The sequence below is a fragment of the Myotis daubentonii genome, chromosome 3 (genome assembly GCF_963259705.1).
Source record: "Myotis daubentonii chromosome 3, mMyoDau2.1, whole genome shotgun sequence".
NCBI classification, from domain to species: Eukaryota; Metazoa; Chordata; class Mammalia; order Chiroptera; family Vespertilionidae; genus Myotis; species Myotis daubentonii.
In genome coordinates this window covers 179,409,537-179,422,799 of record NC_081842.1, presented here as the reverse complement: position 1 = coordinate 179,422,799, position 13,263 = coordinate 179,409,537, and the positions used below count along the sequence as shown (strand labels likewise).

The 13,263-nt window shown below is 43.1% G+C and overlaps 1 long non-coding RNA gene across 1 annotated transcript in view; it reads right to left on the bottom strand.

Moving 5' to 3' along the window:
- Nucleotides 1–13,263, bottom strand: part of LOC132229487 (uncharacterized) — a 654,398-nt gene that overhangs the window by 302,036 nt on the left and 339,099 nt on the right. The window lies entirely within an intron of this gene.

Here is a 13,263-nt window from a genome sequence, read left to right as displayed (position 1 = left end):
CTTCTCCCTCCCCTGCCCCATAATAATTTCTGGACAGCTGTTTTCTTAAATATGCCATCAACATCCTCCAACACATCACCTCCATTGTACACTGAAATTCGTTTTCCACAGATGCACCATCGCCCCCAGAGAAAACCTCTCACACAGAATTAAGATGTAAAGTCTCAGCACTTAATGATGCAGCCAGCACGTATGGCTGGTGCCAGAAGGTACACTCAAGAAGGGAGAGATAGAAGGAATGAAAAAAATAAGTGCCCTGGGAAATGACTAGGGAACAGCTCCTCCAACCCCTGTAATGACTGATGTTTATCAAAAGCAGAGGCAATGAGCAGCTCTCTAATTGGCACGGTCTGAACTGTCAGATGTCCATTTGTCACAACTGTGACGGTGGGAGCGGGTTATGTATGGGAGTGGAATTTCTCCCTTTCCTGTTACGGGTTTAAATAAAACTTTTACCATCATTTAGGAGGCACAGATGCCCAAAAGGGACAGCTTCCTTAGGCAGCTCTCGGGGTTTTCAAGCTTACCTGTCGTACATCCACAAGGTTGTATCTTCTTTGTATCCGTGGTACGTTGACTAAGAGAATATTTAAGCAAGACTTTCTCACTTGATGCAATATGGAACTCACCCCACAGGTTAGATACAGGATACTCTAACGAGCTTGAGATGTCTTTATACCAAGAACAACGGAAGAAGCAGAGGTGCCAGCAGCCTTTCTATCATAAGTTAAAACAACAACAAAAGATCGTATGTTGCCCATATCCTGTACCAGTATTTTAGCTTTTTAATATATATAATATCTTTTATTGATTATTTAGACAGATAGGAAGGGACAGGGATAAAGAGATAGAAACACTGATGAGAGAGAAACATCATTAATTGGCTCTCTCATGCACATCCCCTACTGGGGATTGAGACTGAAACCCAGGCATGTGCCCTGACTGGGAATCAAACCAGTGACCTCTTGGTTCATGGGTCAATGTTCAAACCCTGACCCACACCGGCCAGGTAATTTCCTATATTTTAGAGATTGGACTTGCTTTTGGGAGAGGGCAATAGAAAAAGTGTTAACTGAGCCTCTGTTATATGGTGGTATTTTGATGGGGACCTAATAACTATAATCTTGTTAAAGTTTCACCATTTCTAGGAGGCAGAGGTAATCCTCAAATCCACTTGACAGAGGAGGAAGCTGAGGTTCAGCAGGGGTAAATCTTATCCCTGACACCACCAGCCCACTGGGTGGTCCCAGGCTTCCTTTAAGTATATTGGTCAACTGTAAGTAGAGTGTGTATCGGGCCATTTTAGTAGTTTGCATATATACTCTACGCCAAACAGCTAGTTAAAGGATAATGTCTGTGGACTCGAGCAAGCTTTTCTGTATCCCACACACCATCCTCACCGCCCGCCACAGGGAAAGATTTCACAGTGCTGGACAGAGAGTATCATGCTGCCCATGGTAATCAGCCATGGAGGACTGCTTTCAGTTAAGACCCCAAGTAGGAGGCTTCTCTTCTTACCAAAGGCAGTGCTGATGGGGCAGGGAGATAGCACTGAGGACCAGAGAAAAGAGGGTCTGTCTGGACAGGATGGAGACTCTAATCAAGGCCACAATGGATAACAGTTCTTCTGGGAGGAGGATCTGCAGAGGGTCCTAAGAGCTCCAGGTGTATCTTTCCTAACTAGGGTCACAATGTAATTTATCATTTGAACCAGGACCCTTGATAATGAATGGGGCACTACTAAGTTACACCCGGACACTACGCATAAACTGGGTCATTGGTGGGAAATTACAGAAATATAGTCACCCCATCTATGAGGTAGCTGCATGTAAGTACAGATAATTAATTAAATATTGTCCTGAGCCCTAACCGGTTTGGCTCAATGGATAGAGCGCCGGCCTGTGGACTCAAGGGTCCCAGGTTCGATTCAGGTCAAGGGCATGTACCTTGGTTGCGGGCACATACCCAGTAGGGAGTGTGCAGGAGGCAGCTGATCAATGTTTCTCTCTCATCAATGTTTCTAATTTTCTATCCCTCTCCCTTCCTCTCTGTAAAAAATCAATAAAATATATTTTTAAAAAAATATTGTCCTGGGAACAGGCAAAAAGTTCACTCTCAAAAGGTTAGAGGCACACCTCGGTTTATTGTGCTTCACAAATGTTGGGGTGTTTTGGTTTTATTTTGTGTGTTTTTTGTTTTGTATTTACAAATTGATGATAAGACTATCTACCACCAAAAAGATTATGACTCACTTCATTGCAGTACTTGCTTTGTTGCAATATTTACTTTACAATGTTGGTCTGGAACCAAACCCGTAATATCTTTGAGATATGCCTGCTTTTAGTCATTCAATTAAACTTGTGATTTAAGATGGTTCCTGATATTATTTCAGATCAGTGGTATCCAACAGAAATAATGAAAGCATAACTGTTGGGTGGATGAATCTCCAGGGGATGATGTGTACAAGGAAATTGGTCCTGGGGTGATGGGGGAATAACTACCATTTGTGGGATGCCTTCAGGTTCTAGCTCCATGTGAACTATTGCTATCTAATACAATAACAAGGAAGTAGGGAAAGATGGTCCTACTAAAAGAATGAAGAAGCAGAGACCCAACCTGGTCAAGTAACTTGCCTAAACCATCAAAACTGGGATTTGAACTTGGGCCTGTTTGGGTATAAAGCCCATGCTCCTTACTTCATACCATTACTGTTTAGCTAGGTGGTGACTGTCTTTTGAGAGGAATCATAATAGTAGTAACAGTAATGGTGATGATGACGATGATGTTCATAACTGATATATGAGGGTATCCCCAAAAAATGTATATGCACTTTAACACCAATAGCTCACTTTTGAAAATGAAATGGATGTGAATGAACACTGCCTTTATAATTATTCAAAGTGTGTGTATACATTTTGGGGGGATACTCTATATATTCACTCACTAAGTTGCCAACACAGTTCCAACCACGCACTTCTATGTTACTTCATTTAGTCCACATAATCACCCTATGAGGTATGTGTTGTTATGATCTCCATGTTATAGAAGAAGCTAAGGCACAGAGAATTTAAGCCACTTGTCAAGGATCATACTGCCTGTGAGTGGCTGAGCTTGGATTTAAGGCTTGGTAGTTTGGTTCCAGAGTCCACAATGTTATACTCCCAGTAACTTTCAGGGAAGGCTCTGCATTATGTGCTATGAACGAGGTCAAGGTGTAGGACAGGAATTTGCCTTGGAGACCGAAGCACAATGTTTTCTGGAACTGGTGACTGTGGCTGACTACTTTTCAAATTTGACTGACTGTTCTTCCGGGGTGTGACTCAGAGAAATAGGGCATCCAAAACATGTTGCCTCAAAATAAGTTTAGAGGAGAGCTTGAGAGCTTCATTATTGACTGGGGTACAACAATACAGACATTCTCAGCACAAGATTTATATCTAAGCTCAACAATAACACGTATGGAGACTGATATATGTCAGATATTCAGTAGCAATTTTGCCGGAAGCCAACAGTAGAATATGCCTCTTAACCAATACCACAGTGTAAACTCTCAGAGAAAACAAATATTTATTCCCTGTGTCAGTCACTCGTTGCCCACAGCTAATATTTATGATATTTATGGCATTCATCCCTAGCACTAGCCTGCAGAGAGAATGCTTCGTCAAGCTTCAGGGATTCCAGGAGCAACTAGGCAGAAGAGCACTGAAGTTTCCGGGAGAAATTCACATCCTCCTGGGGGAAGGAGCTGACAAGTGACCTGCCTGGAGAAGAGCATGAATGACCCCAAGCTGTGCTGGTGAGAGGCCTCACGGGATGTCTTCCATAAGGGGCTGAATGTCAACCAAGATGAACTGGGGAAAGGCCTGGACTGGGTTCCAGTGTCCACATGGTCATTGGACCCCATGATCTCAGACAAGGCACTTAACTGGTCCAGGTCTCAGCTTTCTCAGAAGGAACATGAAAAGGCTGATTCTGTTTCACTCAAGATCCTTCCAATTCCATGCTGAGCTGTTCAAGTTCATGCCCACTCCCAAACAAAGCTTAAGCTCCCGTGAATCCTCTTTCATTCACTCATTTATTATACAAATACTTATTGAGGTCCTCAATGAATAGTTGATGACTGAGTTAGTGACCATTTGGTCCCAAATAAGAAATATTTTCCTCTTTAGGCATTTTGATTCTAGGATCTGGTGTCTAGTTAAAGGGCATAATTGCCCTTCACTGGGCTAATGTGTGAATGTTGTTTAGGTCTGTTGGGTTCCACATGTGGATGAGGTCATGAAGAAAAGGTAAAGAAACACTGTCTTGGGAAACTTGGGACCATTTCTAATTTCCTGGGTCTGACTCCCTCTCGGAATAATTTCACATGCCCAGCTGCATCATCAGCATGTTGGGTTATACAAGGTAGCAAGCTGTCGCACTGTAGCAGGCATGACGTATCATTCCACTGATGCATGAAATTAAAAAGATGTGGTTTGCTAGAGATACAGCAGATAAACCAAACTTGCTTCTCAGTCCATCTACTTTTATTCACATGTAAAAATCTCAGAAGAAGAAAATGAAGAACCAGTCAGTCTGATTAACTACCCATACATTGCTTGCCAAAAAACCGTTTCATGCAATCCACAGCTAAGGAAGTGGGATGTTTGATATTTATGAAGTTCCTACTATGTGCTTGGCATGCTAGGTAGTGAAATATGTAGAGGAATAAACAGAACTTGCAGAACAGCAGAGAAAGGGCATCTCATCCAAGCTGAGAGAATAAGGGAAGGTCTTTGATGGAGGTAATTAATGCCTGACCCGCATCTTGATGGGAAACTAGGAATAAGCCAAGAAAAAGACAGGGAAGAAGAAGAAGCAGGTAGTCAGAGGTGGTGGAATGGGGCAGCAAGTTCCCCTACTTTATGTCCCAAGGATAGGACATCTGTTGTAGACATTGCTGCTCAGGGCTTCAACATGGACGACAAATTTCTGCCAGAGGGTGAAGAGATACAGTGAGCAGGCGTCAGAGCAGATGTGGCAAGTGCACAGGGTTAATCAAGCAGTCTGCAGCCAGCAAGAGAAATAAGTGCCCCAGAGCAATATTGGCAGCAGCTGGCAGGAGATGGCACCGACTCAAGCTTTGTCCTCCTGGAATTAGAGGCACTATGCCACTCAGAGGACTGGAGGCACTTGCCCAGTGCTCCTCACTGGTCCCTCCTCATTCACGGAGAGGGCAGGAGAAATGGGCAGGGAGAAGAAATTAGGAATAGTGTCACTGACTTACAATAAAGAAAGCAATCAATAATCATCCTAAGAAGGAAAAAGAGAAGCGAAGAAGATGCTATTTGGTAATTTAATGGTTTCTATTTGCTGCTCTGGCTTTGATTTTACAGTTGGGAAGGATGTGAGTGTTATTACATGGCAATGAGGTTGCTATGGTAACTCCTTATTGTTTAATATAAGACGAGCTAAATCTTAGATAAGTTACTGGGAGAAAAATTAATGCTGCCAAAGGCCAGCTCCAGTTTTTTATTTTTTGTAACATTTATGCCTGTTTCCCCTTCACAACCCGCCCTTCTCCTACAGGACTTCAAACACATATCAGAATGAAGGATGGCCCCAGTTATTGTTGAGGGATCCCACTACTATTAAAATCAACCAGGGCCTAGTGGTCAGGAAGAAAAGACAATAAGAGAGGCGAGTGTCTCTTATTCAAATCTGGCTCAATCCCCAAACTCCCGCCTTTCCCGACTGCCCTGCAAGACACAAAACTTGCTTCTCCTCTTCACTCCCTTTGACCTGCCTGGAGGTATTACAGGTGGCACTAGTTTTGGAGCAAAAAAGGGAGAGTCATTGATGAGTCCCAGGACCTTGCATTGGCCTAGTTGCTAAGCCAGGCCCCATTTGATTCCCTTATTATTTGTTACAACATTCCAATGATGTGGATGTGATTATCCCCACTGTACAGAGAAGGAAACTGAGACTCAGAGAGGCTTAATATTGGCAAACGTTTCCACTGTTCAGAAATGGTAGATCAGCGGCCATCTCATTTCAAAACCTGAGCTTTTTCACAGCATCACAGAAACATTCTGGGGGTACATCTTTACAGTTACTCTTCTGTTGCATTGCTTTCTTATCTCCCACCAGCCAGCAATTTGGGAGGTCAAAGGTGGGCCTTCATTTCTTCTTCCTTGTGTTCTGTCCCCCCTCCCTTATTCTAATAACAGCACATAAAGGTGTCCCCAAAAATGTATACACACTTCAACAGCTAGTAGCTCAATTTTGAAAATGAAATGTATTTTAATACATTCTGCCTTTATAAATATTCAAAGTGTGTGTACACATTTTTGGGGACACCCTACATTACATGCTCAACAAAAGCCTGCTGATTGAAGTATTGACAACAGTCAAAGAAAAAAAAAAGTGAGACAAGAAAGATGGATGTGGCAGGCTGTGCCAGCAGAGACTGACTTGGCTAACGTACTGTGCCTTGGGTTTCAATTGACAGCAAGGAAAGACAAAGAGAAACAAGGATGATACTTTTGACATAAGTGACAGTCAGGGGGAAAAATGCTATGAAACCAGTGGTTATAAAATAAAGCAGGGGAAATCTCAGGAAAGCTAATTAACTTTCCAATTATGGCAGAAGTCATACAGTATAAGTTTTTGCACCACTGGAAAGGAGACTGAGAGAAGAGGATGACAAACCAGAGGTTTCAATATTGCAGAACACATACCTCCCATTTAATAGGCAGCCCTGGCAGTAATATTATCCAAAGCATTCTGGTTTCCTGAAATCCCCACGTTAATGAATGGCTTCTCAACTCAATAATTTTATTTCGGTTAATCTATCACCTTGAAAGCACATGCTAAGGAAGCCTAGTAGAGCGCTCTTTTGGATAATTTAATAAATCTTTCATCTTTTCCCCAACCTCCCTCCCTTCAAGGAATAACTGTACTTGGGTGACAACTTTAACTGACAGGCAAGGGTCCACTGCACTGTCTGCACTGAGGCTTGTTCTTCTCCTGCCAAGGTGCATATGAGAACCTTAAATGTGAATTACGAGGTTGTGTTTGATTACTGTCTAGCCATTTTGTTAAGACGTAAATAAGTCCACTCAAGAAAAACAAAGTATAAAAATAATAAGACAATTGAGCATGAGGTGGCTGAGAGTATATTGTGACTTTGGAGCCTCAAAGAACTGCGCTTGGATCCTGGCTCTGTCTCTTATTTGCTTTCTGACTTTCAGCTCAAGAGATCTCAGTTGTCTCAGCTGCATTAAAGGAGTAGAATAATGTCTACCTGGTAAACCTGCTATCATGATGCAAAAAGATAATACAGCCCTAGTTGGTTTGACTCAGTGGATAGAGTGTTGGCCTACAGACCGAAGGGTTCTGGGTTCGATTCTGGTCAAGGGCACATGCCTGGGTTGCTGGCTTGATCCCCAATAGTGGGTGTGCAGGAGGCAGCCAATCAATGACTCTCTGTTATCATTGATGTTTCTATCTCTCTTCCTCTCTCTTCCTTCCTGAAATCAATAAAAATATATATTTTTTTTAAAAAGATAATACACATGGGAAGTGCTTGGTAGATAGTAGACACTTTCAATGAATGGTCTATCGTGAGTAATAATACTTTCAGCAGCTAGGATTCATTTATTCATCAGCATTTATTGGATCTTCTTGCCAGGTAAGAGACACTGTGCTAGATGCCAGGGACCCACTATGAAAAGCAAATTCCTAGGACTGAGAAACACACAGTTGGGAAGGGCACAATGTTCACCCTCCCCCACAACCCTTCTCTCTCTCTCTCTTTCTAACCATCTCTGGCATCTCTTTGCTCAGGCTAACTTCTTCCACCTACCAATTCCCACCGCAACTGAAGGTTTATAAATACTTGGTAGGATTTATTTAAAGTACAAGTACAACCCTAAATTTCTTTGTGTGGTAATCATATAATCCTTTACATGGGTAAATGCAGAACATACCACCTCCATGACTTCATTTGGATGTAACTGCAACACTAGCAATAATAACAGCCAATGCTTATGAAGTATGATAGTATGTCTATAGCCTCACTTTCCAGGTTGGGTACAGAGAGAGAGAACTGATTATATCTCACTCCACAAGTCCAAGGCTTCCGCATGACACTCCACACTCTCTCCCATTCTGCGGAGAGAATTGGCCAGACAATTGCTGTCTTAATTGTAAATATGAGGAAACTGAATAGTGTGCCCATTATTGTGTTGTAAGTTACTAGTGGAGACAGAATTAGAACCCAGGTGCTTTGTCACCTGTAGATTCATTCAGTCACTTAGTTTATAGGCACTGGACTAAGAAAGACCATTACATATTGGTAAATCCCTGAATAATGATAATAATGGTGACACCATCCTCCCAATCAAGCGCTGTTGAATGAAGGCTTGATTTCCTACAATCTCTGCAACAATAGCATGAGAAAAGTCTAGTACTTTTCCTGTTTTTACACATGAGTGAAGAGCATATATTAAGAAACTTGCCCAAAGCAACATATCAATTATAGCCAGGATTTAAATCCAAGTAGTCCGATGCCAAAGTTGGTCCTGTTACCCACTAAACAGCCTCTCTCACCCAGTTATTGCCTAGTATGTACACATGTATGTGAGTATATGTGTTTCCCCACACACATAAAAAAGTAAGATGTAAACCTCTGTGCAGGAAAGAATTAACCTACAGGCCTGAGGCTGCTGTCTTTAGAGAGACCTTTTTATAAGCTTGGTCCTTGGCTGATGACAGAAAATGTGGCTCTTCAAATGGCCCCTTCTTTAAGACTGGTTCAAAGTACCTGCACATAAACAATACAGTTTATGCTGAACACTTGCTTTCTTTTTTGAAGACAGAATGTTGGTATTTGCTAGAGAGAGTGTACATATGATTAGCCCCCAATAAAAACTGTAGGCACTAAGTCTCAAATGCACTTCCTTGGGTACTTACTGTCAAATGAGTTTCCTTGGGCCAGAAACTTCTTACAAATGTTGCTGTATTATTCACTTCTGGGGGTACAGTGCATTCTGGGAGGCCCCTCATGGAAGGGAGAGATTGAGAAGTCTGAACACGCATCCTCCACACTCCACTTAGGCCTTTCACTTAGTGATCTAGCTGTCTGTTTTTGCTGCAGCTCTGCAATGCACCTCAGCTGTGAGCATGACTGGCCAGCTGTGGAGTGCTGTGGGCCCTTCTCCTGAATCACTGAGTGTGTGGATGGTCTTGGGTACCCCTGAAACACTGTGTCATTAGTAGGCTATGAAAAAAAGCCTCAGGTTAACCAAATAGTAACTGTATCTCTATTTTTAAACTTTCATTTATATTTCCCTCAGTTTGATGAGATAGAATTAACATATAACATTGTATTAGTTCTAGTTGTACAAAGTGATTCAATATATGTAAATGTTGTGAAATGGTTACCACAGTAAGTTGGCCTGACATCCATTATCACACAAAATTACAATTATGTTTTTGTGATAAGCACTCCTAAGATCTACTGTCTCAGCAACTTTCAAATATATGACACAGTACTGTTAACTATAGTCACCATGCTATACATTACATCACCACTAGAGGCTCAATGCATGAAATTCATGCAAGAGTAGGCCTTCCTTCCCCTGGCTGCTGGCACCAGCTTCCCTCTGGCACTTGGGATCCGGGCTTCCCTCCAGCTGCTGGCAGGCACCCAGGACCCAGGCTTCCCTTGAAACCCCGGCTTCATCCGGAAGGTCATCCAGAAGGATGTCTGGTTTAATTAGCATATTATGCTTTTACTAGAGGACTGGTGCACAAAAATTTGTGCACTCAGGGGTGTCCCTCAGCCAGGCCTGCACCCATTCACAGTCCAAGACACCTTGGGGGATGTCCACCTGTTGAGTTAGGCCCACTCCCCGGGGGATCAGGCCTAAGCTTGCAGTCAGACATCCTTTTGGCAGACAGGGAGCCCTTGGGGGATATCCGACTAAAGGCTTAGGCCCCCAAGAGATCGGGTCTAAACCATTAGTTGGACATTCTTAGTGCTGCCACAGAGGTGGGAGAGGCTCCTGCCACCACCACTGTGCTGATCAGCCATGAGCCAGCTTCTGGCTGAGTAGCACTCCCCATATGGAAGTGCACTGACCACTAGGGGGCAGCTGCTGCATTGAGTGTCTTCCCCCTGGTGGCCAGTGCGCATCATAGCAACTGGTCATTCTGCCGTTCAGTCAATGTGCATATTAGCCTTTTATTATTATTATATAGGATGTCCCTATTTCCCCCCTTTTGCCCCCTCTACCCAGCTCTTGCCCCCCACTTCTCTCTGGCCATCACCATACTGTTGTTTGTGTCCATGGGTTGTACATATATTTTATTTGGCTAATCCCTTCTTTAAATTCACTTCTTTAAATTTGTATTTTCAGATAAGTGCTTATAACTGCACTATTATATATTTTCCATTATATAATTTAGAATTAAGATATTTTTTAATTGAAACTTTGTAAATTTTAGCACAATTTAATAAATTATGCTAGAAGCAATTAGGAGATTTTTCATGTAACACATACACATTTCAATTAATATTTTATTAATTTTTAATTTTTTAATTTGAAATAATCTCATACATGTAAAAAAAAACTATAAAATACTACAGCATATTATATATACCCTTCACCCAATTTCTTAGGTGTTAATAATTTAAACATAACCACTATACAACTAACAAAATTTGGAATATATTTTTTTATAATCTCTTTAATGTTACTTAATCCATTTACTTTGTTTTTGTTAATCTACACCCAAGGATATTTTTCCATTGAATTTTAGAGAGAGTGAAAGGAAAGGGAGAGACACATTGATTGGTTGCCTCCTGCACATGCTTTGATAGGGACTGGGGATCAAGCCAGCAACTGAGGTACATGCCCTTGACTGGAATCGAACCTGGGACCCTTCAGTCCATGGCTAATGCTCTATCCACTGAGCAAAACAGGCTGTAGCTTAATTCATTTACTTTTAATCTATATGTGTCTTTATATTTAAAGTGGGTTTTGTTTTTGATTCACCTTCATAATCTGTCTTTTAATTGGTGCATTTATGCCACTGACTTTCAGAGTGCTTACTGATAGAGTTACTACCATATCAGGTGGCTTCTGGGGCTTCTGGGGCGGGCCTGCCTCTCCACCCGGGACCTGCTGATGGGGTCCCAGGTGGCTAGCCTGCCTGGATGGTGGCTCACTGGTGGTTCACTCTGTCCCGCTCTACCTGCAGTATGCAAATTAGCCGCCATCTTTGTTGGCAGTTAATTTGCATATCACGCTGATTAGCCAATGGGAGGCATAGCAAAGGTACAGTCAATTACCATGTTTGTCTATTATTTGATAGGATTATTATAGATAACTTATTTATCTTATACTAGGAAGTTTGTACCTTTTGACCGTTTCCTTTTATTTTTATTTTGACTATATAGTTTTCTTTTATTTATTCATTCAACTAGAGGCCTGGTGCACAAATCTGTGCACAAGTGGGGGGGAGGAAGGAGGTGGAAGGGACCACGGGAGTTGGCTGGCGGGAGGAGGGGGGAAGGGATCATGGGATGTTGGCTGCTGATTCCAAGGAGGGAGCTTGCCCTCAGCCCCCCTGGGAAAGGGGCTGCGTCTGCCACCACTCACCCCTGGGAATCTGTCCCTGCCTGGGGCCCAAAGGCCCCAGCGGGTTCAGGAGAGGAGGCGACAGTTGCTGGGCCGGGCGTGGAAGAAATGGATGCCAGATGCTGACACCGCCCCGCCACTGCAAGGTTCCCTGCCTTCCCCCTCCTCCTTCCCTTGCTGCCTTGCTGCCACCATGGCGAGCAGGTGGCCCCTGCGGAAGGGAGCAGATGGGAGCGAGACAAACTCTTATGTTGAGGGCTGACTTTCAATAGATTGCAGAGAGGAAGCTGTCTTGCCCTAATGGTCACTGTGCATCATAGTGACTAGTCGACCAGTCGTTCTACGTTCTAGCTGTGTCGGTCGTAATGGTCACTTAGATTATATATATATATATATATATATATATATATATATATCATCAAGGACTTACTCTGTACCAGAGATTGCACTTTGTGCTGGAGAATAAGATTTTTATTCCAGTGGAGAAGACACACATTGATCACATAATAGACAAAGATACAATAACAAATTATATATACTAGTATACTAGAGGCCTGGTGCACGAAATTCGTGCATGGGGGGGTGGGAGGACCCTCAGCCTGGCTTGCACCCTCTCCTATCTGGGACCACTCTCGCAATCCGGGACCGCTGGCTCCTAGCCGTTCACCTGCCTGCCTGCTTGATCACCCCTAATTGCTCCCCTGCCAGCCTGATCACCCCCTAAACACTCCCCTGCCAGCCTGATCACCTCCTAACCACTCCCCTGCCAGCCTAATCACCCCCTAACTGCTCCACTACCTGCCTGATTGCCCCTAACTGCCTCTGCCTCAGCCTCCGCCACCAAGGCTTTGTCTGAAAGGACACCCAGATGATGTCTGGTCTAATTAGCATATTATATTTTATATATATATATATATATATATAGATAGATATAGATATAGATATAGATATAGATATGTCACACACATGCATGTATATAGCTATATATGCCATGTACACACATGTGTATATAAAATAGACTGTGACCTGAGATAAAAAGAGAAAGTACTGTAAGCCCCATCCAGTAACAACAGTCCAGTCTGACTTAAATAGAGGCATCAGAGAAGACTTCCCTGAGGAAGTGACATTAGAGCTGAGGTCTGAAGGACAAGTCAAGGTGAAGGAAGAGTGGGGGACAGAAAAGCAGGACCTTTGGGGGCCTACCTCTCATCCCTCTTCCAAGCTTGAAAACCTGGGCCAATGAATGAAAAGAGAATAAGTGCCAGCCACACTACTGGAGAGCCATTCTTGTCACAAGGGTGTTGTAGGAGCCATGAATGGGACCCTGTCAGGAAAGAGGAATCCTCAGGAAAGTTCTGTAGGCCCTTTGCAGGGCAGATCTTGGCCCAGGGTTTGAATGACTGATGAGGATCGTAAACAACGGTGTTCCTCATTGCTAGTTAGTTTAAGTCAGACACTTCTTCCTAGCACTGCTGACAGGGGCTGGTCATGCCTGGTTCAACTCAGCCAGCCTTGGACCATTCAGGGTGGAAATCAGGGCATGCTGTCATTGAATAAATTGCAGCTGCCTGCTGAGATGCAGATGTGCAGTCAATGGAGAGGATTCAATTTGTGGAGGGGCAGAGAGGGGAAAAAA